The 27,637-nt window shown below is 44.8% G+C and overlaps 1 protein-coding gene and 1 pseudogene across 3 annotated transcripts in view; both read left to right on the forward strand.

The window, feature by feature from the left end:
- The first annotated feature begins 1,477 nt into the window (after positions 1-1,477).
- Positions 1,478-3,054, forward strand: LOC138637880 (serine/arginine-rich splicing factor 9 pseudogene; annotated as a pseudogene).
- An 11,003-nt stretch (positions 3,055-14,057) lies between these two features.
- The window catches only part of HPCAL1 (hippocalcin like 1), a 279,207-nt gene continuing 265,627 nt past the window's right edge, over positions 14,058-27,637 (forward strand). For all 3 annotated transcript variants that reach the window (XM_069728089.1, XM_069728088.1, XM_069728091.1), the window contains exon 1: positions 14,058-14,578. The gene's annotated coding sequence lies outside the window, so the exon portion shown is untranslated. The remainder of the gene's footprint in view (positions 14,579-27,637) is intronic.

Genomic DNA, 27,637 nt, shown 5'->3' on the forward strand with positions numbered 1-27,637 from the left:
TCTCTAGTACACATAGTACTATGAGGGATTCATCGGCCATGACAGGTTGATTGGGAGCCGCTGAAGAGTTAGGAAAGATAGCTGCTCACCATATCTCCACACCTGGGTGTGGTTCATATTCTAAAATGAGGCCTGTTTGTCGCACAGATGTAATTGTGGAAAGGTTTGAAGACCTCCAGGATTGTGTGCCTTTGCTAAAGGACTAGGAAGCTGGACTCTAATGAACATGCACTATTATATGGACTATTTACTTTATGTTTCACTTTTTGCTCGACAAAAGCTGTATTTGAGTTTTGCTGTCATGTGGTTTATTAGGTGTGAAATAAACCAGCCAAAGTTTTAAATAGAAACGGTTCCTGTTATACCTCAAATCGAGTAGCATTGCTGCAATAAGAACAGGCACATGTATACATAGAGCACTTACAGTATATACAGAGACATAAATGATAAGAGTTCATACATATGGACAAACGCATGTATACACAGGGCACATACATACGGACAGAGAAATGTATACATAGAGCACATACATACAGACACATGGATACATAGAACACATACATACATGTAGACTTATGTGTATACAAAGAGCCCATACAATCTAGTGTCTTCACTAATATATACCACCAGGAGCCCATACATTCTAGGCTCAACCCCCCACACACACACACACACATCCATTCACATCATTGGGCTTTCTGTGTCATAAAGTACAGGTCCTCCAGAGAGGGACCCTCATTTTAACCACTTAAACTTTGCCCGAGAGTTGAGGATTCTGAACAAAGGACTCCTTATATTAAATAAAAATTACCTAAATAGGTTTTACAAATTGGAGAATCAGTAAGAAGAAGTTTTTCATAGGATAATCTGCTTAAGGCCAGAACTTGCGAGTTCAATGTGAGAAACTTGCATCAAGTTTCAGCACTGCCGCCGGCACACGGGACCGGAGCGTGCGGCTGCGTGTATTTCTATGCAGCTAAATGCTCTGGTCCCGAGTGACGGGACTTGATTCGAGAGACTTGCGCGAGCTTCTCGCATTGAACTTGCAAGTGTGACCCCGGCCTAAATGTATTTTTTAACAAATAGCTCTTATATACAGTACTTTATACTAAAGTCTATTTTACATAGAAAAAAGTTAAATTTGAATTATTAAGGACCCTTCTGGTGTACTATGGGATCAATAGGGTGGTCACTAGTGAAAATGATTAACTTAAAGGGAAGGTGCCTTAACAAAAAACTAAAAATGTAAAGTATTTATGTTTTAATCAAAAAAATACATTTTTAATAGTATAAAATGTGAAAATTTGAAAAAAAAAAGTTTTTCTACTTTTAAACATGAGGGGGAGCATCTGCTGAAATTTGCCATAAGAACCTAGTGCACTTCTAGCTCGCATTACGACTGCAGTAAAGTGGACGGGATCTGTTCCATTTGTGTGATGTTTCCTCGCCTCCCGTTTTGTGTGTTTGCAAAAGGATGATGGACACTGGAACTATGAGAGATGACTTCCTCCCACCTCTCGCCAAACCTGTGGATAATGCCCTGAAGGACAGCTGTAGGAAAAAAAGGGTACCTCTCTCCTTCTACAGAGAGAGACTCTAGACGACAGCAACCAAGTTTCTAACCGGAGGAATACATATTTGATCCTCTGGCCATCACTGAATCATTGGAGATGTTAGGAAAAAGTAGGTTGGGACAATAGGGTCTCCTGGCCACATACCTCAATGTACTCTGTCAGCTTCCTAAGCTTGTCGCTACCTCCTCTCTGTGGGTGCCACCAAAAGCATGGTGCTACTTGACTTGTTGGGGTAGTTGGCCCTGGAAGCTCTGAAGTCATAGTTCTAATTCCTAGTGAGCCACCGGAAGGGTGAGACTGTCATTTGCACCATCTTCTGTCTTTAGTGGGACTGTATTATATGTTATTGTCTGTTGGTGATCCAATAGAGTATCGCCACACTGTGTTACCCTCACTCTGTGTTGCCTATGTAATATTCTGGTCACGGGAAAGGAGTACAGGTGTTCAGTGGGATGAGTCCTCGTCCATGTGGAGAAAGTAAGGCCAGCGGATGAGAGCACCCACTGACTCATGTGTCTTCACACTTGGTGGCAGCAGTGGGATAATACTCAGCCTGTTGGATCCAGGGGTGCTGCAGGGGGTTGGTGTTCGTAGACACTGGCCAAGGGCTACACAACCAGGGAGGCAGATAGACAGACCCATCAGACCATATATGAGGAATACACAGCAGGTTTTGGACGCCACCATGTCCAACCCCACAGCTGGGCCTTGAGAAAAGAACAGGAGTGAATATACAGCCTCAAAAGGAAACGGCAACTACATGAGTTGTGCCACCTTCAATAGATCGAATACTGAGACACCGACAATCGAACGGATTTGATCCAGGAATTTGTCCTTTGTGATGCCCAGAACATTGAGGAAGACCAAGAGTTTGACCAAGAGGAATTGAACTGCCTGCCAAATCAATGATCCAGTGGCAGTGTGGAATCAAATACCCAATCCCAAGCAGCCCGAATCCAAGAGTTGTTGGTCACATTGGGACCCTGAGCCTCAAAGGAGAAGTAGCTGAAGGATTTGTTCCATCCGTAATGGTGGATCAGTACCATCAAGCTGAAGAATCGCAGGGGAAGCAATGCCACACTGGTCGCCTTTATCAGTTTACAGGATTCACGGGATGCGGAGGACACCGTGTGGGGGTGCAACTGATATGAGTTTGTTTCTTGTTAATTACGTGTGGAGTTTCCCAGGTCAAGCCAGGGACCAGGGGGAGGAAATGGAACACCCTGTAGGAGAAAGGAATCCATACCGGCAAACTCAATACAGAGTCCTCGTCTCAGGGCTTCCTCCATCAGGAAGTTGGCAGTATCTGAAAGATCATATGATAGAAGCTAGAGATGTTTGGTATGCTGATGTACCCAAGAACGGAATGAGGATTATGGAGTTTATTCACAAGGAAGACATGGAATATGCTTTGAGTAAACTGTAGGACACAAAGTTTAGTTCTAATGAGGGTGAAACCATACATTCATGTCTGTGCTGAAAGAAATTCTGATGGACTGTCCCCGACAAGTAAGAAGGATGATTGGAAGCCTATTACGTTTGGCTAATTATGAAAGGAGAGGAATGTGACAATGTTTATTCTGAATTATGCCAGACATATTATTCAGTAGAGCAAGATACATAATGTCACGATTCCACCGCTCAGTTAGTGATTGCTACTATGGAAACTGTGTCTTGCTGAGTTGTCAGTGTTTTGATTGACAGCTTAGCTGTCCAATCCTGTGATGGGCTTTCTGAGTTATCAGTGCTTTCATTGACAGCTCAGCTGTACAATCTGTGACTGGGAGGTGCAGGACTTTCTCCAGGTGTTCAGTGTTCTGGAGATTGCCCAAGCTATTTAACTGAGCTGTCTGCCCCTGATCCTTGCCAGATGTAGTTTGTGCTTCCTGGTGAGGGCTAGCCTAATTCTGTTGTTCTGAGTTCTGAACTTCTGCTGCTTGACCCTTTAGACCATGTTCTGACTATGCCTTTCTCTTGTCCTTTGGTGGCTTTGATCCGTTATCTCTTGTTATTGACCCTGGACTGTGACCGGACTTACCCCTTTGTCTTTTCCTTTGTCTTTTCCCTTGATTATCTACGTGCTCACTTGATATTGACTCTGGAACGTTTGACTTTTCTGCCTAAGTGTCTGTCCGTGAGTAGTGACTAGCGTCAAACATAAGCCATTGTTCATATGAGCCTGAATGTTGAATTTTGTTCTAGGTTGAATTGATGTTTGTTGATTTGCTGAATGGTTGCTGATTGCCTATTATATCAGCTCCTAGAGCATATTGTTCTGATATCCTTGAGGGACCAAGGCACAAGTTAATTGAACAACCGATGTTTGTAATTTGGTGAATGTCTGATGACTACCTATTATATTAGTCCATGCAGTTCGCTGTTCATTGAACATGCGAGCTATGAGAGATGACCTCCTCCCACCTCACCCCAAACCAGTGGGTAATGCCATGAAGGACAGCTGTGGGTATAAAAAGCATCTCTCTCCTTCTACAGAGAGACTCTAGAGGACAGCAGCCAAGGTACTATGGATCCAAACAGAGGAATACAGATTTGATCCACTGCCAATCACTGAACCCATGGAAATTTTTGAAGAAATCAGGTTTGGACAATCACGTCACCTGGCCACATACCTCTGTATGTGTACTCTGTCAGCTTCCTAAGCTTGTCGCTACCTCCTCTCTGTGGGTGCCCGCCAAAAGCAGGATGCTACTGGTTGGGGTAGTTGGCCCTGGAAGCCCCGAAGTCTGTCTTAGCGTGACACGACCTGACGAATGGATGGTTACCAAACAGCAAAACACACAAGGGTACACCGGGGACACAATTACAATGGTGGGTCCTGCGATAGGGAATGGGGAAATGGACACCTCCTGCATTCTCCTAAGGATGTGCCCTTATCTCCCTGACGTCCCTATACAAGTTTTTTCAACCTGTCGCCGAGCAGGATACATAAGCCCTCGCTTGCCATACACCTATCCCTAAGTAGGGAATTGGCAGGTGAGAGCACTGGTCTCACCGCTGTACTATTACAACACTGGGGAAGATACAGACAACAAAGGGACAAAAAAACAAAAACACCACAATTAGCTTTCTCTGCTGCAATGCACCGCACAGCAGAGTAAGGCACCAGATAAGAATTCAGCTGAAGAACAACAGCACTCAACAAGCTCCTTCTCCGGCCAGGTTGGTCTCCAAAAGGACTTGTATAACCAACAGTCAGCTGATGCATCAGGTAACCTTTTGAAGGATGGTGGGAGTGGTCACTACCTGTATCAGCAGACTATGCAGCAATGTAACTACACCAGCGGCCACCGGGAGAAAACTGCATTAACCCCCGATGACCTGAAAGGAAAAAGGTTTTAATCAGAGGGAAACCAGATCTGCCACAGATCCAAACATGGATTGTGACACACAGATGTTCTAATTCCAGACGAGCCAGCAGAAGGATGAGACTCGTGAGATTGGTGATCAAATAAAGTATCGCCATAATTTGTTACTCTCATCCTGCATTATTTAAGTAGTATTATGTCCACAGAAAAGGAGTATGGGTGTTCAGTGGGTTGAGCTCTGGTCCAGGTGGTCTTTCTAAAGACAGCCAGGCCAAAGGACTAGAGCACCCATTGACCCTTGTGTCTTCCCCACCATCATCAGCTTTACTATACCACTTATATGCCTGCTGGAAAAAAACAATTCAGGCTGTGGTGGATGAGGTTGTGGTGCAGAAGAAAGAGGAACAGGAGGAGCAGAGCCAATTCACATTGTTTTCATGCCTTTCATTCATGCATGGCTTGGAGGGGGATTTACTTTCCCAACAGCGGCCAGGTACCCAACTGTGCAGCAAGGGGACAGTTTGGAAGTATGATGATGAGGAAGAGGAACAACCGTGTTCACAGCAGAGTGGTACTCATAGCAGCTCAAGGGAATTACTGGAGGATGGCTGGGAAAATACAGAGGACCCAGACGATACACCTCCCACCAAGGAAAGCTTGTCATTGCCTTTGGGCAGCCTGGCACACATGAGGCAATATATGCTGCTGTGCCTGTGCAATGACCAACTAGTTGCCCATGTTGTTACCAGTGCAGATTACTGGGTGGCCACCCTGCTGGATTTACGCTACAAGGACAACATACTATAATTACAACCATCACTTATGGGTTTCCCACCTGAAAGCAGGGGCTAAGTGGAAGAACAAGGCAGAGGTGAAGGAAGAAGTCACCAACACAGCTGTGGCACAGCCACCAACTCGGAAGGCAGGGTTAGGATAGCTGAAATGTGGCAAAACTTTCTCCTCCGCCAGTTTGACCTCCGCTCCCTGGTTGTGGCTTGTTAGATTATTTTGAGCTTATTTTATGTTATTTTAAGTCAGTTCCCTTTAAAAAAAAACACAAACTGTGGGATGACTCCTCCCTAATAGGGATGGGCGAACCTGAACCTGCTTCCAAGATTGGTTGGATACCGAACCAAACTTTTAACTCTAGTTTAGTCGAACCTGAATATCCACGGGTCTGCTCATCTTTATTTTTAAAGTATTTTTTGCAAATATCTTAGATAAATAACACTTTTGTTCTACAGTGGGTACGGAAAGTATTCAGACACCTTTACATTTTTTACTATTTGTTTCATTGCAGCCATTTGGTAAATTCAAAAAAGTTCATTTTTCACATTAATATACACTCCGTATCCCATCTTGACTGAAAAAAACAGAAATGTAGTAATTTTTGCAAATTTATTAAAAAAGAAAAACTGAAATATCACGTGGTAATAAGTATTCAGACTCTTTGCTCGGTATTGAGTAGAACCTTTTGAGCTAGTACAGCCATGAGTCTGCTTGGGAATGATGCAACAAGTTTTTCACACCTTTATTTGGGGATCTGCCATTCTCCAAGGTTCTCTAGTAATTATGTGGTCTACCGTGAATTTACCAAATGGTTGCAGTGAAACAAAGAGTGAAAAACTTAAAGTGGTCTGAATACTTTCCGTACTCATTGTATATAATTAGTAATGCACAATTCTGCATGATGTGGATTTTCAGGCACCTTTCTTTAATAGTGTCCCCAATCACTTGCTCTTTTTTTTAATTATGTCTCCCATCCTTGTCCCATTTAATAATAATGTCCTCGTCCTTTAATAATGTCCCCCTTTCAGGTCCCTTTTTTTAACCCCTTCATGATATGCCCCTTACTAGTACGGCACATGTCGTGTCTCCCCCTTTGATGTGGGCTCCGGCTCTGACCCACATCAAAGTCGCGACATGTCGGTTGTTATGTACAGCTGACATGTGCGTGCAATAGCGGCAGGTGGAATTGCGATTCACCTGCCGCTATTAACCTGTTAAATGGCGCTGTCAAACGCTGACAGCGGCATTTAACTGCAGCTTCCGGCCGCGCGGCCGGAAATGAGCGCATCGCCGACCCCCGTCACATGATCAGGGGTCAGCAATGCGTCAGGATATTAACCATAGAGGTCCTTGAGACCTCTATGGTTACTGATGCCGACTAGCTGTGAGCGCCACCCTGTGGTAGTCTCTAGGAACTCGCAACCTGGGGTTTAAGAGGTTACTGTGTAAGCAGAGGGGATGCTAGGCAAACGGGGTCCCCTGTGCTCTGAGTCTTTTGCTTCAACTGTGCAGCCTATCTCGGGAGAACGATTCTCAGTCTATTTTTGGGTCTCCCAACAGGAATCAGGGGCTCTGCACTAATACCGTGGGTACTAGGGGCCACTGTCTCTGCACGGGTCACTGTCTCTGCACGGGTGTCAGGGCACACCTCTCCAGTCACAGCAGAGTTCACTTTCACGTACTCACAAGATGCAGTCTTTCTGGACAATCTCCCTGTATCAGTCCTCCGACCGGGAGCTCTCTCTCTCTTCCCGGAGTGCAGCTGCGTGCTGTTCTGGCCGCTGTATCCCCTGCTCTGTCTGCTGCACGCCTGCTCTATGTGCAGTACACGCTCCTCTAGTTCTGGAAATCGCGCCCTTTCTCTCCCTCAGCCCGGCTTCCTTCCTGTCCCGGTCTCTATGTCTGCCCCCAGGGAAACCTGCTGCACAGCTAAATGGTTCCAGGCATGGAGCAGAGAAGGTAACCCCCTTACATTTTAGTGTCCCCCCTTCTGGACCCTTTCTTTAATAATGTCCCCCCTCCTGGCCCCTTTATTAATTTCTCCCATCCTGGTTACTGTCTTTAAATAATATCCTCCATTCTGCAATGATGTCTCCCTATAATGGTACCTGTTTTTTTTAATAATGTCCCCCTCCTGGTCATTTTTTTAAATTATGCAGCCAATCCTGGTCCCTTTATTTAATAATGCCCCTATCCTTGCCCTTTTAGTTAATTATTCCTCCCATTCTGTAATAATGTCCTCCTGTCATGGTCCCTTTCTTTAGTATTGTCCTCCATCCTGTAATCCTGGGGTCCTTTTAACTACATACCCTATCCTGTAATAATACATAATGTCCCCCTATCATGATCACTTTCTTTAATAACATTCCCCATCCAATAACAATGTAAGTCCTCCTGGACCCTTTCTTTAACCCCTTTCTGACATCGGGCGTAATAGTAAACCGATGTCGGACTCCCTCCCTTTGATGTGGGCTCCGGCAGTCAGCCCACATCTTTCTCGGTATATGTCATCTGTTTTGAATAGCAGACATGTGCCCAGAATAGCCACAGGTGGAATTGCGATCCACCCGCGGTTATTAACCTGTTAAATGCCACTGTCAAACGCTGACAGCGGCATTTAACTGGCGCTTCCAACCATCAGGCCAGAAATCTGCCCACCGGTGACCCACGTCATGTGATCGCGAGTCACCGGTTCATTGGCATGACAACCAGAGGTCTCCTGGAGACCTCTATGGTTGTCACTGCCGGATTGCTGTGAGTGCCACCCAGTGGTTGGCGCTCATAGCAAGTGAGTAATTCAACTTCATAGAGGAGATATAACCATCGCCTGTATGTAGCAGAGCTGATCGGGCTATGGCAGCTTCTAGTTTCCCATGAAGACTATTGAAGCATGCCATAAGTAAAAAAATATATATGTTTTTAACCCCTTTCTGCCATCAGATGTACTATTCCGTCCATGTGGGGTGGGCTTTACTTCCCAAGGACGGAATAGTATGTCATAGGCGATCGGCCGCGCTCACGGGGGGAGCGCGGCCGATCGCGGCCAGGTGTCAGCTGCTTATCGCAGCTGACACCCGGCACTATGTGCCAGGAGCGGTCACGGACCGCCCCCGGCACATTAACCCCCGGCACACCGCGATCAAACATGATCGCGATGTGCTGGCGGTGCATGGAAGCATCGCGCAGGGAGGGGGCTCCCTGCGGGCTTCCCTGAGACCCCCGCAGCAACGCGATGTGATCGTGTTGCTACGGGGGTCTCCGTACCTCCCTCCTGCAGCAAGTCCCGGATCCAAGATGGCCGCGGATCCGGGTCCTGCAGGGAGGGAGGTGGCTTACCAAGTGCCTGCTCAGAGCAGGCACTTGGTAACGCTGCAGCGCTCTGAGACAGATCGGTGATCTGTCAGAGTGCTGTGCAAACCCCCTTGGGACAAAGTAAAAAAGTAAAAAAAATTTTTTACAAGTGTGTAAAAAAAATAAAAAAAAAAATCCTAAATAATGAGAAAAAAATATATATTATTCCCATAAATACATTTCTTTATCTAAATAAAAAAAACAAAACAATAAAAGTACACATATTTAGTATCGCCGTGTCCGTAACGACCCGACCTATAAAACTGGCCCACTAGTTAACCCCTTCAGTAAACACCGTAAGAAAAAAAAAAAAAAACGAGGCAAAAAACAACGCTTTATTATCATACCGCCGAACAAAAAGTGGAACAACACGCGATCAAAAAGACAGATATAAATAACCATGGTACCGCTAAAAGCGACATCTTGTCCCGCAAAAAACAAGCCGCTATACAGCAACATCAGCAAAAAAATAAAAAAGTTATAGTCCTCAGAATAAAGCGATGCAAAAATAATTATTTTTTCTATAAAATAGTTTTTATCATATAAAAGCGCCAAAACATAAAAAAAAGATATAAATGAGGTATCGCTGTAATCGTACTGACCCGAAGAATAAAACTCCTTTATCAATTTTACCAAACGCGGAACGGTATAAACGCCTCCCCCAAAAGAAATTCATGAATAGCTGGTTTTTGCTAATTCTGCCTCACAAAAATCGGAATAAAAAGCGATCAAAAAATGTCATGTGCCCGAATGTGTTACCAATAAAAACGTCAACTCGTCCCGCAAAAAACAAGACCTCACATGACTCTGTGGACTCAAATATGGAAAAATTATAGCTCTCAAAATGTGGTAACGCAAAAAATATTTTTTGCAATAAAAAGCGTCTTTCAGTGAGTGACGGCTGCCAATCATAAAAATCCGCTAAAAAACCCGCAATAAAAGTAAATCAAACCCCCCTTCATTACCCCCTTAGTTAGGGAAAAATAAAAAAAAAAATTAAAAATGTATTTATTTCCATTTTCCCATTAGGGTTAGGGCTAGGGTTAGGGTTAGGGCTAGGGTTAGGGTTAGGGCTAGGGTTAGGGTTAGGGCTAGAATTAGGGTTAGGGCTAGGGTTAGGACTAGGGCTAGGGTTAGGGCTAGGGTTAGGGTTAGGGCTAGGGTTAGGGTTAGGGCTAGGGTTAGGGCTAGGGTTAGGACTAGGGCTAGGGTTAGGGCTAGGGTTAGGGTTAGGGCTAGGGTTATGGTTAGGGCTAGGGTTAGGGCTAGGGTTAAGGCTACAGTTAGGGTAAAGGCTACAGTTAGGGTTAAGGCTACAGTTAGGGTTAAGGCTACAGTTAGGGTTAAGGCTACAGTTAGGGTTGGGGCTAAAGTTAGGGTTAGGGTTTGGATTACATTTGTGGTTGGGAATAGGGTTGGGATTAGGGTTAGGGGTGTGTCTGGGTTAAAGGTGTGGTTAGGGTTACCGTTGGAATTAGGGTTAGGGGTGTGTTTGGATTAGGGTTTCAGTTATAATTGGGGGGTTTCCACTGTTTAGACACATCAGGGGCTCTCCAAACGCGACATGGCGTCCGATCTCAATTCCAGCCAATTCTGCGTTGAAAACGTAAAACAGTGCTCCTTCCCTTCCGAGCTCTCCCGTGTGCCCAAACAGGAGTTTACCCCAACATATGGGGTATCAGCGTACTCAGGACAAATTGGACAACAACTTTTGGTGTCCAATTTCTCCTGTTACCCTTGGGAAAATACAAAACTGGGGGCTAAAAAATAAGTTTTGTGGGAAAAAAAAGATTTTTTAATTTTCACGGCTCTGCGTTATAAACTGTAGTGAAACACTTGGGGGCTCAAAGTTCTCACAACACATCTAGATAAGTTCGTGGGGGGTCTAGTTTCCAATATGGGGTCACTTGTGGGGGGTTTCTACTGTTTAGGTACATTAGGGGCTCTGCAAACGCAATGTGACGCCTGCAGACCATTCCATCTAAGTCTGCTTCCAAATGGCGCTCCTTCCCTTCCGAGCCCTCCCATGCGCCCAAACGGTGGTTCCCCCCCACATATGGGGCATCAGCGCACTCAGGACAAATTGGACCACACATTTTGGGGTCCAATTTCTCCTGTTACCCTTGGGAAAATACAAAACTGGGGGCTAAAAAATAAGTTTTGTGGGAAAAAAAGGATTTTTTAATTTTCACGGCTCTGCGTTAGAAACTGTAGTGAAACACTTGGGGGCTCAAAGTTCTCACAACACATCTAGATAAGTTCCTTGGGGGTCTAGTTTCCAATATCGGGTCACTTGTGGGGGGTTTCTACTGTTTAGGTACATTAGGGGCTCTGCAAACGCAATGTGACGCCTGCAGACCATTCCATCTAAGTCTGTATTTCAAATGGCGCTCCTTCCCTTCCGAGCCTTCCCATGCGCCCAAACGGTGGTTCCCCCCCACATATGGGGTATCAGCGCACTCAGGACAAATTGCACAACAAATTTTGGGGTCCAATTTCTCCTGTTACCCTCGGAAAAATACAAAACTGGGGGCTAAAAAATAATATTTGTGGGAAAAAATTTTTGTTTTATTTTTACGGCTCTGCATTATAAACTTCTGTGAAGCTCTTGGTGGGTCAAAGTGCTCACCACACATCTAAATAAGTTCCTTAGGGGGTCTACTTTCCAAAATGGTGTCACTTGTGTGGGGTTTCAATATTTAGGCACATCAGTGGCTCTCCAAACGCAACATGGCGTCTCATCTCAATTCCTGTGAATTTTGCATTGAATAGTCAAACAGCACTCCTTCCCTTCCGAGCTCTCCCATGCGCCCAAACAGTGGTTTACCCCCACATATGGGGTATCAGCGTACTCAGGACAAATTGTACAACAACTTTTTGGTTCTAATTTCTTCTCTTACCATTGGGAAAATAAAAAATTGGGGGCGAAAAGATCATTTTTATTCACAAAAATTATTTTTTATTTTTACGGTTCTGCATTATAAACTTCTGTGAAGCACTTGGTGGGTCAAAGTGCTCACCACACCTCTAGATAAGTTCCTTAGGGGGTCTACTTTCCAAAATGGTGTCACTTGTGGGGGGTTTCAATGTTTAGGCACATCAGTGGCTCTCCAAACGCAACATGGCGTCCCATCTCAATTCCAGTCAATTTTGCATTAAAAAGTCAAATGGCGCTCCTTCGCTTCCAAGCTATGTCATGCTCCCAAACAGTGGTTTACCTCCACTTATGGGGTATCGCCGTACTCAGGACAAATTGTACAACAAGGTTTGGGGTCCATTTTCTCCTGTAACTCTTGGCAAAATAAAACAAATTGGAGCTGAAGTAAATTTTTTGTGAAAAAAAGTTAAATGTTAATTTTTATTTAAACATTCCAAAAATTCCTGTGAAACACCTGAAGGGTTAATAAACTTCTTGAATGTGGTTTTCAGAATCTTGAGGGGTGCAGCTTTTAGAATGGTCTCACACTTGCGTATTTTCTATCATATAGACCCCTCAAAATGACTTCAAATGAGATGTGGTCCCTAAAATAAAATGGTGTTGTAAAAATGAGAAATTGCTGGTCAACTTTTAACCCTTATAACTCCCTAACAAAAAAAAATTTTGGTTCCAAAATTGTGCTGATGTAAAGTAGACATGTGGGAAATGTTACTTATTAAGTATTTTGTGTGACATATCTCTGTTATTTAATTGCATAAAAATTCAAAGTTGGAAAATTGCGAAGTTTTCAAAATTTTCGCCATGTTTCCGTTTTTTTCACAAATAAACGCAGGTAATATCAAAGAAATTTTACCACTATCATGAAGTACAATATGTCACGAGAAAACAGTGTCAGAATCACCGGGATCCGTTAAAGCGTTCCAGAGTTATAAACCTCATAAAGGGACAGTGGTCAGAATTGTAAAAATTGGCCCGGTCCATAACGTGCAAACCACCCTTGGGGGTAAAGGGGTTAAAAGTATAAAAAAAATTTTAAAAGTTCAAATCACCCCCATTTCGCCCCATTCAAAATAAAAAAAAAACAAACATACACATATTTGGTATCGCCGCGTTCAGAATCGCCCAATCTATCAATAAAAAAAAGGATTAACCTAATCACTAAATGACATAGCGAGAAAAAAAGTCAAAATGCCCGAATTATGTTTTTTTGGTAAAAAATGTAATAACGGGCGATCAAAACATCGTTTCTGCACCAAAATGGTATCACTAAAAACATCAGCTCGGCTCGCAAAAAAATACGCCCTCACCCAACCCGAAATCATGAAAAATGGAGACGCTACTGGTATCGGAAAATTGCGCACATTTTTTTTTTTTTTAACAAAGTTTGGAATTTGTTTTCACCACTTAGATAAAAAAGAACCTAGACATGTTTGGTGTCTATGAACTCATAATGACCTGGAGAATCACAACGGCAGGTCAGTTTAGCATTTAGTGAACATAATAAAAAAGCCAAACAAAAAAACAACTGTGGGACTGCACTTTTTTTTGCAATTTCACCGCACTTGGAATTTTTTTCCCGTTTTCTAGTACGTGACTTGCAAAAACCAATGATGTCGTTCAAAAGTGCTACTTGTCCCGCAAAAAAAACAAGCGCTCACATGGCCATATTGACTGAAAAATAAAAAAGTTATGGCTCTGGGGAGCGAAAATCGAAAAAAGCTCTGGAGGTTAACAATGTCCCCACTTTTGTAGTATTGTACAATTCTGCCAGCAATGATACTAACTATCCATAAGTGATGCCTCCTGGCTTTCGGACACCGGTTCTCCCGGCCTTTCCTGTACAAGTTGTAACATGTGATCTAATAAGTATCCGCTGCTTCTTCTGTTTAGTATACAATGTGATACTTATTAGTAAATCACTAGAGGGAGCCTTACACGAGGAGAAACCCGAGCATTTCTGTATGAAGGATCATTGTGAGTACATGGACCTGTGCCTACAGCAGAAACAACTCCCAGCAGCTCCACCTACTACTACTTAGTGGAATGCACCAAGCCTCATCTATAGCAGAGCAGCACATGACAAGAAGCAGGAAATGTCTCCAGAGCAATAATGCTCACTGGGGATCCAAGGCCTCACTGATCTTATGTCATTTGCAAAAAAAAAAGCTCTAGGAGCCCTTGAATAGTCTACCAGGCGGTGCAGTAATCAAGAGCTTCTTTCCTAATTCCAGCTCGCCCCCCTTCTGGCAGCGTGGTGTGCTCTATTGTAATATTACATTAGTGTGCTGCCTCCTTACTATGCACAGTGCCCCCACCATGGTGATTGACAGCAGCTCAGTGCCTGTCTGCAGCCAGCCAGGGACAGGGCTCCCTCTCTGAGCGCAGCAGATCTGTGAACTTTGTATCACTGGTATCATCATCATCGCTGGTGTGATATTGCTGGACGCCTACGCCCCAACATCTCATTTCCTCTTTCTGCCCACTGATGAGGAGGACATTTGATCGATGTCTGTCGCTGCGGCTCACGGCTTGCGGAAGCGACCCAGATACTAAGTAACTAGCAAGAAGTAACTTGGAGGGAGAAGAGGCGAAGACAGCTGGTAAGTGTTGGACTTGCATGTGTGTAACGTAGATTGTCAGCTCTTCTTTCGTAGACGTCTTCGTGTTTGCCGGTTGTAAAGCGTCGGGGAAATAGGTCGGCGCTATGGGGACACTGGAAAGGGTTAACCAGCCCAGTCCGTAACTCCTGGCTTTGGTGCTGCATTAACGTAGAAAGGGTTAACTGATTACAAAGGTATATATATATATATATATATATATATATATATATATATATTCCGTGGTTGGATTTGTCATCCAGGTACCCGTTTTAGTTTTCTAGGTGGTAGAATAGTCTTTGTATCATTGGGATTAGCATCTGCATCAATGTTGCGAGGAAGGGTTAATCAGCCCACCCCGTAAGTGCTGGCCCTGGGGCTCACAAGCGGCATAGAAAAGGGTTAACGGAGCAGATTTGACATATTCTGCGGTTCACACGTTCCATATTCTCGGTGCGGATTTTACACCCGGATTTCCAGACTGAGATCCGCACAGTTTTTTTCATCGATGATTCCTGCATGTCTTACGGACTTATTCACACTGTGCGTTGGTTTTTGTAACAAAACAATCTGCAGATTTGTCGTCCCCATTGAAATTACCGGGTGAGATCCATATGGGAACAGAACAGAAATTCATATGATGTGGAGAAAAAAAACAAATGGACCGAAAGCCGATTTCTGCTCAGATTCTTCACTAAAACCGAAAACGTGCAGGAGATTAAGTTATAAATCGTCAACTTTGCCGGCACTGCAAAATTCTGTGCATTTTAGGTGCAAAAAATCCATATCAAATATGCAACATGTGAACCCAGGCTTAGGATAGTCCTCCTGTCGCTGCTGCTCGGAAAAAAACCACTTTAGTTCTGCTGGTGTAAGATGATAATTTGTATCGCTGGCACAAGATGTCCTGAGCATCAGTGATGTGATAAAGGGTTAATCTACTCCATAGGCTATTAAGGCAATGCTGAACTGTGGCAGAAAGGGTTACCTGAGCATGTCTTCTATGTCCAGGCTGTAGCTCACTTTTGCTTGAGGCTCATTCCACCTATGGGTATCTGCTGTGTGCATGCAGGTGTGGAGTGGTAGTAATAGTGGTGGTGGTAGTAATAATACTAGGGGTGGTGGTAGTAGTAATACTCGCGGTGGCAGTAATAATACTAGTGATAGTAGTAGTAATACTGGTATTACTAGTGATGGTGGTAGTTGTAATAGTAATACTAATGGTGGTAGTAGCAATAATAGAAGTGGTAGTAGTAATACTACTGGTGGTGGTAGTAGTAGAAATACTAGTGGTGGTAGTAATACTATTGGTGGTATTAGTAGTACTAGAGGTGGCAGTAATTATACTAGTGGTAATATTGGTAATACAAGTGGTGGTAGTAATAGTGGTTGAAATACTTGTGGTGGCACTAATAATACTAGTGATAGTAGTAGTAATAGTGGTATTACTAGTGGTGGTTGTAGTAATACTAATGGTGGTAGTAGTAGTAATACTAGTGGAGGTATTAATACTGTTGGTGGTATTAGTAGTACTAGAGGTGGTAGTAATACTATTGGTGGTAGTTGTAATACTCGTGGTGGCAGCAATAATACTAGTGAGTAGTAGTAGTAGTGGTATTGCTAGTGGTGGTGGTAGTAGTAATACTAATGGTGGTAGTAGTAAGGGTATGTGCCCACGTAGCGGATTTTGCTGCGGATTTTTCCGCAGGAGATTTGGAAAATCTGCACTGCAAAACCACTGCGGTTTTCACTGCGGATTTTATTGCGGTTTCTTCTGCGGATTCCACTGACGATTTTCAACTGCAGTTTCCTATTGGTGCAGTTGTAAAACCGCTGCGGAATCCGCACAAAGAATGGACATGCTGCGGAAAATAATCCGCAGCGTTTTCCGCGCGGATTTTTCCGCAGCATGTGCACAGCGTTTTTTTTTTCCCATAGGTTTACATGGTACTGTAACCTTAGGGAAAATTGCTGCGGATCCACAGCGTCAAATCCGCTGCGGATCCGCAGCAAAATCCGCAACGTATGCACACACCCTAATACTCATGGTGGTAGTAGTAGTAATACTAGTGATAGTAATAGTGGTGGTAGTAGTAATACTATTGGTGATAGTAGTAGTAGTAGTAATACTAGTGATAGTAATAGTGGTGGTAGTAGTAATACTAGTGGTGGTAGTAGTAGTAATACTAGTGATAGTAATAGTGGTGGTAGTAGTAATACTATTGGTGGTAGTAGTAATACTAGTGATAGTAATAGTGGTGGTAGTAGTAATACTATTGGTGGTAGTAGTAATACTAGTGATAGTAATAGTGGTGGTAGTAGTAATACTATTGGAGGTAGTAATAGTGGTAGTAGTAATACTATTGGAGGTAGTAATAGTGGTGGTAGTAGTAATACTATTGGTGGTAGTAATAGTGGTGGTAGTAGTAATACTATTGGTGGTAGTAGTAATACTAGTGATAGTAATAGTGGTGGTAGTAGTAATACTATTGGAGGTAGTAATAGTGGTAGTAGTAATACTATTGGTGGTAGTAATAGTGGTGGTAGTAGTAATACTATTGGTGGTAGTAATAGTGGTGGTAGTAGTAATACTCGTGGTGGCAGCAATAGTACTAGTGATAGTAGTAGTAATAGTGGTATTACTAATGGTGGTGGTAGTAGTAATACTAGTGGAGGTGGTGGTAGCAGTTGTAATACTGTTGGTGGTGGTAGTAGTAATACTAGTGGAGGTGGTGGTAGTAGTAATACTAGTGGAGGTGGTGGTAGCAGTAGTTATACTGTTGGTGGTAGTAGTTGCATTATTCTATAGTGTCAAAGCAAAAGGTTCTTGTTTCTCTGTCCCTTTTAGCTCCAGCAGAGCCGGTACAGAGATGGAAGGGTTAGTTGAGCATCTTCTCTGCTTCTGCCAGGACTTGTGCCATCTGTCTCCACCCCTGGGCACCTGCATTAGTTAAGCTGCTGCTATAGAAACATTTCTGTAACGTTATATTATATCATCGCTATTAGGTGTCTTATGTGGTTACCGGAGAGAACAGATCTCCATCTGCTGCCATTAGGATGGAGCCCTGAACCAAGGCCGAGAAGGGTTAATCGAGCATATGTTATAGGATAATGCTCTAATAATGCCTCATACATGGCGTCTGTCACGAGCGTGGACACTGTGTGCCATCAATCTCCCGATGACTATATGTGCGCGCTCAGTAACCCTTCCTTACTGTTATGAAGCCGTCTGGAAGTAGAGACGCTCGCTTTATATCATGTCTTACTTTTTCACAGGTCGGTGTAGAGATCATGTATCTCTAGTGATTGAACCTTCTCACACTCACTATTGGGCCTCATTCACACTGCTGCACGTGTTTTTCACGGATACAGCACATACACATTATAATTTATGCTGCTGTTCAAATGTCCGTGTTTTTACTCTGACTGTATGTCCTTGCAAAACTCGTGGAGAATTGACCATTTTTCTCCAGCAACACAGATGAAAAGTACTTGTACAAGTTTATGGGTCCATGAAAAACACGCACAGCACAGGGATGGCATCCATGTACAGTCCATGTTTAACACTGCAAAGTATAGAAGAAGCTTTGTAATATACAGTCATAGCTGAAAGTGTTGGCACCCTTTCTCCTGGAAAATTATTGCAATTACACATTTTGTTATACACATGTATATTTCCTGTGTGTGTATTGGAACAACACAAAAAAAAAAAAAAACCTGAGAAAAAGAGCAAATTTGACATAATTTCAAACACAAATCCGAAAATGGGCTGGACGAAAATGTTGGCACCCTCAACTTGATCTTTGGTTGCACATCCTTTGGAATAAATAACTGCAATCAATCGCTTCCTATAATCATCAACAAGCTTCTTACATTTCTCAACTGGAATTTTGGAGCACTCTTCTCTTCTTTTGTAAACTGCTCCAGGTCTCTCATATTTGAAGGAACCTTCTTCCAACAACAATTTTAAGATCTCTTCACAGGTGATCAGTGGAATTTAGATCCAGACTCATTGATGGCCACCTCAGAACTCTCCATGACTTTGTTTCCATCCATTTCCAAGTGCTTTGTGAAGTATGTTTGGGGTCATTGTCCTGCTGCAAGATCCATGACTTGGGATGCAATGCCAGCTTTCTGTCACAGGGCATAACAATGCGACATCAAATTCTTTCGTAATCTTCACATTTCATGATACCATGAACAAAGTCAAGGCACCCAATACTAGAGGCAGCAAAACAACATCAAAATATCTTTGAACCTCCACCATATTTGACTGTAGGTACTGTATTCTTTTTTTGAAGGCCTCATTCCATTTTCAATAAACAGAATGACGTGATTTACCAAAAAGCCCTATATTGGTCTCATCTGTCCACAAGACATTTTCACACAAGAATTCTGGCTTACTCACGTACATTTTGGCAACCTGCAGTCTAGCTTTGTTATGTCTGTGTCAGCAGTGGGTTCTTCCTGGGTCTCCTGCCATAGAGTTTCATTTAATTCAAATGTCGACAGATAGTTTGCACTGACACTGATGCACCCTGAGCCTGCAGGACAGCTTGAATTTCTTTGGACCTTGATTGGGGCTGCTTATCCACCATCTGGACTATCCTCAGGGGCGGACACAGACTGCAGAGGGCCCCTGTGCAAGAAATCTTCCTGGGCCCCCCCCTTAGATGCTCCATATAAGGCTGTGCCGCCACATATAATGCTCCATACAATTCATTATTGAATATTGCCCCATAGATGCTCCATATAAAGCTGTGCCGCCACATATAATGCTCCATACAGTTCATTATTGAATATTACCCCATAGATGCTCCATATAAAGCTGTGCCGCCACATATAATGCTCCATACAATTCATTATTGAATATTGCCCCATAGATGCTCCATATAAAGCTGTGCCGCCACATATAATGCTCCATACAATTCATTATTGAATATTACCCCATAGATGCTCCATATAAAGCCGTGCCGCCACATATAATGCTCCATACAATTCATTATGGCCCCATAGGTGCTCCATATAACGCTGTGCCACATATAAATGCTGCTGCTGGAATAAAAAAAAAAAAATGACATACTCACCTCTCGTCTCTGCCCGCTGGTCCTCACCGTCCCGTCTCTCCGCACTGACTGTTCAGGCAGAGGGCGGCGCCGGCGCGCACACTATATGCGTCATCGCGCGACGCGCCCTCTGATCTGCACTGTCACAGCAGAGGACACGGAAGACAGAGCGACGCCCGGCGGGTGGATCGTGGACAGGTAAATATGATACTCACATGCTCCAGGCGTCCCTGGCTTCTTCTCCCGGACTGTGGACAGATGGTCTCCGCAGACTCCGGGCACGGCAATGCCGTGTATGTCCGTCACCATCGGGGGGCCCCCTCCTGCTCTGGGCCCCCCTCCCGCTCTGGGCCCCGGTGCGGTTGCACCGGTTGAACCGGCGGTATGTCCGCCCCTGACTATCCTCCACTGCAACCTTTCATCAATTTTTCTCTGCTGTCCACGTCCAGGGAGATTAGCTACAACGCCATGGGTTGTAAACCTCTTGATTATGTTGTGCACCAAGGACTAAGGAAAATCAAAATCTCTGGAGTTGGTCTTGTAACCTTGAGATTGGTGATAATTTTCTACAATTTTGGATCTCAAGTCCTCAGACAGTTCTCTTCTCCTCTTTCTGTTCTCCATGTTTACTATGGCACACACAGACACACAATGCAAAGATTGAGGCAACTTCTCCAATTTTTATCTGGTTTCAGGTGTGATTTTCATATTGCCCACACAGGTTACTTGCCACAGGGGAATTTAAATGAGCATCGCCTGCTTCAAACAAAGTTGTTTACCCACAATTTTGAAAGTTGTCAAAAAATTTGTTAGGTTCATTTTTGGAGTTTTGTGTGAAATTATGTCCAATGTGCCTCTTTTTTTGTGTTGTTCCAAAACACACAAAGGTAATATTCATGAGTATAGCAAAACATTTGTAATTGCAATAATTTTTTAGGAGAAATACTTCATTTTCTGAAACAATTTCAAGGGTGCCAACACTTTCAGCCATGACTGTATGTAGGTTGATTTCACATTGTGTTTTGTTATATACTTGGTGGCCCCATTGGGGCTTACATCTGAACCCTGAGCAAAATGGGATTCTGATGTATAGACTATAATAATGCTGAGAGTGAACGTGCGCTTTGTCGCACATCATTTTCGGATGTATACTCCTGGAGGTGGACACTCAGATGTAGTCAACTACATCTTGTTGTCTGGCTCCAGTAGGCGCATGTGTCAACAAATGATGCACAGAGTGTGTTGCAAAACGCAACGTGAAAGAACCCTTATCCATCCCTGAAAAACACTAATGAAACAAGGATGGTAAAAACGGACACACAGACCAGACACTGATGGCACACATCCAAAACACTGATGACACTGGTACCATTTTTTTCAAGTAAGAGTTTCAATGGGATGTGTGAATGAAGCTTTAGAAAAGATCCAGGTGTAGTTTGCACCAGCACCGAAGTGTTAGCTTAGTCACACCTTTGCAGCCAGCTAATGAAAGGTTGTACAGTTCATTATGTTCCTTAGGGTACCGTCACACTATACGATTTACCTACGATCACGACCAGCGATATGACCTGGCCGTGATCGTAGGTAAATCGTAGTGTGGTCGCTGGGGAGCTGTCACACAGACAGCTCTCCAGCGACCAACGATGCCGAGGTCCCCGGGTAACCAGGATAAACATCGGGTAACTAAGCGCAGGACCGCGCTTAGTTACCCGATGTTTACCCTGGTTACAAGTGTAAAACTAAAAAAAAACAAACAGCACATACTTACATCTGGTGTCCGTCACGTCCCTTGCAGTCTCTGCTTCCCGCACTGTGACTGCCGGCCGTAAAGTGAAAGTGAAAGCACAGCCGCTGTGCTCTGCTTTCACTTTACGGCCGGCAGTCACAGTGCTGGAAGCAGACGGCAAGGGACCTGACGGACACCAGAATGTAAGTATGTGCTGTTTGTTTTTTTTAGTTTAACGCTTGTAACCAGGGTAAACATCGGGTAACTAAGCGCGGTCCTGCGCTTAGTTACCCGATGTTTACCCTGGTTACAAGCGAACGCATCGCTGGATCGCATCGCTAGATCGGTGTCACACACACCGATCTAGCGATGACAGCGGGAGATCCAGCGATGAAAGAAAGTTCTAAACGATCTGCTACGACGTACGATTCTCAGCAGGATCCCTGATCGCTGCTGCGTGTCAGACACAGCGATATCGTAACGATATCGCTGGAACGTCACGAATCGTACCGTCGTAGCGATCGAAATGTTATAGTGTGACGGTACCCTTAGTGCAATGTAGTGATAAGCAAACGTGCTTGGATAAGGTGTTATCGGAGCATGCTTGGGTGCTTAAATAATATGTTCGAGACTCCGCGACTGCATGTCCAGTGGCTGTTCGCTAGTTGCAACACATGCAGGGATCGCCTAATAAACACGCAATCCCTGCATGTTTTGCTGCTGTCGAACAGTCACGGGAACTTGAACATATTTTTCGAGCACGCTGAAGACTTTCGGTTACCACCCTTAGACCATGCTTAGATGACACCTTATCCCAGCACGTTCTCTCATTCTCATTACTAGTGTAATGCATGACCAGTACAGCAGAGTAAGGGTTAACTTGATTTTTGGATGCAGGGTCCCATTCATGTCTAGGAGTCCGTTACAAAGTACAAATAAATCCCTCACAGCTCGAAATGTTCATGAATGTCATACTCTCCTTCTAGAAGTCAGGGATGTACATACCATTGGTGCAACCTGTGCAGCACAAGGGCTAAAAAAGTAATGGGTCCAATTTCCCCTTCCAAAGCAGATGGAATTGTGCACTATGACGAGCTATTGAGCCGCAAAGAGCCCATGTACTGTATATTGTTCTTGTACAGGGGTCCTCTTCTGTATTTTTGTCATTGCTAGGAGTTAACCTGTGTTTCAACTAGGTATTCCCCGGCTAGGTGTGTGGACCCCACAGCCAAGTATTAGCAGCCAAAGAACTGCTACTTTTTAGTACAGCAGACCTGCTAGCGGTTCAATATCAGTTGCCAGTGGAAATCCATTATTCTGAGTGGATGCCTGCAGAGCTCCAGTGCAAATATTTCGAGCTGTGAGGACAGTTTGCTAGCCCAGCTCTTGTATAGTGTGTGTGCAGCGTCTGACTGGAGCACTTTGGGCCCACCAGAGAAAATCATTCTTGGAACCCACTATGTAGCTACAAAGAATTAAATTCAAGACCATCAATTGTGTAGTAAAACGCGCTAATAGCAGGGTATATTATAAGGTAGTACACGTCTTAATTATGTAGCAGGGGTTGGGGTAGAATAGAATATAATGTAGCCTCCCTCATGAAATATAATGCAGCCCACTCATAGGGTATAATACAGCACCCCACAAAATATAATGCAGCCCCCCCATAGAATATAATGTAGAACCCTCATATGGTATAATGCAGCCCCCCTCATATAGTATAATGCAGCCCCTCCACAGAATATAATGCAACCCCTTCATAAGGCAGCCTCCCATAGAATATACTGTAGCCTCCTCATAGGGCATAATGCAGCTCCTCTCATATAGTATGATGTATCCTCCTGAGAGAATAATGCAGCCCCCACAGAATTATAATGTAGTTCCCTGAAAGGGTATAATGCAGCCCCCTGAAAGGGTATAATGCAGCCCCCTCCACCATCATTGTTCTCCCCCTCCATCACGATCATTGTACTCATCACCACCTCCATCATTGCCTCCTCCCCACCACCATTTTCCTTTCCACCACTACCATCTTTGTCCTTTACACCACAACCATCATTGCTTTCTCCCCCACCACCCTCATCATTGCCCATTCCAACACCTCCATCATTGCCTCCCCCACCACCATCGTCATTGTCCATTCCACCACTATCATCATTGCCTCCCACCACCACCATCATTTCCTTCACCCCCACCACCCCATCATTGCACATTCCACCACCTCCATCTTTGCCTCCATCATCACCACTACCATTGCCTTCTCCCCCACCACCCCATCACACACACTCTCTCTCTCTCACACACACACACACACACACACACACACACACACACACACACACACACACACACACACACACACACACACACAGCACCTACTCACCTCTCCGCACATTCCCAGCAGCCACAGCACATCCTAGCAGCTTCCTCTCTGAAACAGCCGCACTGAATAATGACATCATCCAGCCGCGCTGAGTCAGACAGGAAGTGCCAGGCAGGAAGGAGAATTGCGTCAGATCCCTACAGCTCCGCTCTGGTCATAAGCTGCAGGGATCACAATCAGGGATCGCAATCAGGGTTCGCCGCCCTTTAGGGGCCCACATCTGGGGCCTCCGATTCAGCAGCAAAGACAGGCAGTGTTAGCCTCAGCCTGCAGCTAACGCAGCCTGCTATTAAAGTGAAATGGTATTCACTCCTCTTCATGCCCATAGGGTGTGGGGAAGCGTGAATATTCATTTCTCTTTAGCAGCGGGGACAGGCTCCTGTCTCCAGCTGCTGCTCTCTGGCACCGGGCCCCCCTTGACTCAGGGGTCCCATAGCAGCTGGGTGTGCTGCTATTAGCGACACACCACTGGCTGGTGGGCCCCTGGAGCAGTGGGGGCCCTAGGAAGCTGCTAGCCAATATGCCAGCAGGTGTCAATGCCTGGACCCACTGGAGAATTCTCCGATGGGCCAGTACGACCCTGGGTGTGTGTACCCACAGGTGGAGCATGAATGGTGGCAGGCCACGTGATTGCAAAGGAGACCATAAGTCTGAAGTCAATATTTCAGCCTTGGGTCTGCCCACTTCTAGACATCTGGTGTATATGGCAGAAGTCGTTAGTCCACTGTACACATGATATGTGGCGACTGTTTTCCATAGCTGCGACATTTCTTAGTAACTTCTCCAGTTGGAGCTCGCCCTGATCGTGGCAGCTTAACCCCTTAGATGCAGTGGTGTACTTCAACAATGGCTTCTAAGCAGATAGAAGGGGAAAGTGCTCTTTCATCTCACCTCTATAGGACCCCCATTGCACAATCAGTCATTCAGTCGCTTGTTTATTTAATGGCAAGCAGGGGGCCAATGTTGGTGGTAGATTTGGACCTTGGGGTCTTCTAATTTCCATGTACACCCCTGTGTATAAATGAGAATATATGGTTCATATAGCACTTTCGGACAACGGTGTATGTCCTAGGGAACCTTTTTTGACCGACTGTCACTTAGACGTTACAGCAGCATCTAAAGCATACAAAACATATTTCTGTGATACATCTCATCTCAAAAAAGTTGCGCAGCATCCAACCCGCCGCATCCTGATGTTACAGCATAGTGGATGGGATTTCACGAAACACAAGACGCCTGCAGCTTACCTGTGGAGACGGACATGTGGCGCATCTTTCCAGACTGCGGCATGCCTATTTATCTTGTGCAAGATAAATATCACCCGTACAATGTATTGGACACAGTGATTCTGCACAGTTCAGTGATTACATGTGGATTCACCTGCGTTCAATAGTCGGCAGCGCTTTGGACGATATATATATATATATATATATATATACAGTGGGGCAAAAAAGTATTTAGTCAGTCAGCAATAGTGCAAGTTCCACCACTTAAAAAGATGAGAGACGTCTGTAATTTACATCATAGGTAGACCTCAACTATGGGAGACAAACTGAGAAAAAAAAATCCAGAAAATCACATTGTCTGTTTTTTTAACATTTTATTTGCATATTATGGTGGAAAATAAGTATTTGGTCAGAAACAAACAATCAAGATTTCTGGCTCTCACAGACCTGTAACTTCTTCTTTAAGAGTCTCCTCTTTCCTCCACTCATTACCTGTAGTAATGGCACCTGTTTAAACTTGTTATCAGTATAAAAAGACACCTGTGCACACCCTCAAACAGTCTGACTCCAAACTCCACTATGGTGAAGACCAAAGAGCTGTCAAAGGACACCAGAAACAAAATTGTAGCCCTGCACCAGGCTGGGAAGACTGAATCTGCAATAGCCAACCAGCTTGGAGTGAAGAAATCAACAGTGGGAGCAATAATTAGAAAATGGAAGACATACAAGACCACTGATAATCTCCCTCGATCTGGGGATCCACGCAAAATCCCACCCCGTGGGGTCAGAATGATCACAAGAACGGTGAGCAAAAATCCCAGAACCACGCGGGGGGACCTAGTGAATGAACTGCAGAGAGCTGGGACCAATGTAACAAGGCCTACCATAAGTAACACACTACGCCACCATGGACTCAGATCCTGCAGTGCCAGACGTGTCCCACTGCTTAAGCCAGTACATGTCCGGGCCCGTCTGAAGTTTGCTGGAGAGCATTTGGATGATCCAGAGGAGTTTTGGGAGAATGTCCTATGGTCTGATGAAACCAAACTGGAACTGTTTGGTAGAAACACAACTTGTCGTGTTTGGAGGAAAAAGAATACTGAGTTGCATCCATCAAACACCATACCTACTGTAAAGCATGGTGGTGGAAACATCATGCTTTGGGTCTGTTTCTCTGCAAAGGGGCCAGGACGACTGATCCGGGTACATGAAAGAATGAATGGGGCCATGTATCGTGAGATTTTGAGTGCAAACCTCCTTCCATCAGCAAGGGCATTAAAGATGAAACGTGGCTGGGTCTTTCAACATGACAATAATCCAAAGCACACCGCCAGGGCAATAAAGGAGTGGCTTTGTAAGAAGCATTTCAAGGTCCTGGAGTGGCCTAGCCAGTCTCCAGATCTCAACCCTATAGAAAACCTTTGGAGGGAGTTGAAAGTCCATGTTGCCAAGCGAAAAGCCAAAAACATCACTGCTCTAGAGGAGATCTGCATGGAGGAATGGGCCAACATACCAACAACAGTGTGTGGCAACCTTGTGAAGACTTACAGAAAATGTTTGACCTCTGTCATTGCCAACAAAGGATATATTACAAAGTATTGAGATGAAATTTTGTTTCTGACCAAATACTTATTTTCCACCATAATATGCAAATAAAATGTTAAAAAAACAGACAATGTGATTTTCTCTTACTCCCATGACGGCACCACGGAGAGAGGGATCCGCCCTCAGGGACAGGAAACCCACAGGTTAAAAAGGCGGGACCTCTCCTCCACCTCAGTTCGGTTTCCTGTCCCTGACGGGGAACCCACAGTTACCTGACGTCGCGGGATACCGGGGACCATCTGGCCGAATTCAGGCAGCGGGGGGCCCTGCCGCGGTCGTAGGTGGAGGTTCTCCCTGAAGGCACAATCCGGGGTCGGCGGGCCTTGTACGAATGTGCAGGGAAGAGGCAGTGAAGAGGACACCAGTCTGCCTCTTTCCTTCAGCAGCAGCAGCTGGTAATAGGTAGCGGCGGCTACCTGGTATGTTACCGCCGGCTTAGGGCCCCGGGAGGAGGTGGCGGCGGTCACCAGCAGGAAGCGCCAACAGGAGACAGCAGCGGCGGCTGCTGCAAGGCTTCCGTCCCTCCTGGGAGCCGACAGGAGCACGCGCGCGCGTGGGGCTGGCGGCGCATGTGCGGTGGTCATTTCCGGGTCGGCGCAGGGCACCTCTGGGAATCTGGATGCCGCTTTGCGCCGTATGCTACAATATGAAAGAGGAAGAAAAAGAACGCTAGGGGCGAAGCCGCTGATCAACAAGTTTCAAAAAAAAAAAAAAAAAAAAAACAGCTAGCAGAGGAAACTGCAATCCCCGCAGAGAGAAACGCCCGCAGCAGCGCCATCACCCGCAGCGGAGACCGCAACAGCAGGGCGGACCTGTGCAATGCCACAACTCGGGATCCCAATGCAGCAGAGGCTCCAGCGGATCCGGGAGAAAATCAACGGTTCAAATGGAGGAGGCTTCCCCAAACACCAGAACCGGTATCTCCCCCACATTAGGAGGGTAAGTGACCTCCGTGAATGTATATATTCCAAATAGGGATTCATTGTGGAAAGGCACATCGAAAATTAAACATAAAGTGTGCCCACTTTGCTCCACAAATTTACCCGCTACCTGGGT

The sequence above is a fragment of the Ranitomeya imitator genome, chromosome 5, assembly GCF_032444005.1.
Source record: "Ranitomeya imitator isolate aRanImi1 chromosome 5, aRanImi1.pri, whole genome shotgun sequence".
NCBI classification, from domain to species: Eukaryota; Metazoa; Chordata; class Amphibia; order Anura; family Dendrobatidae; genus Ranitomeya; species Ranitomeya imitator.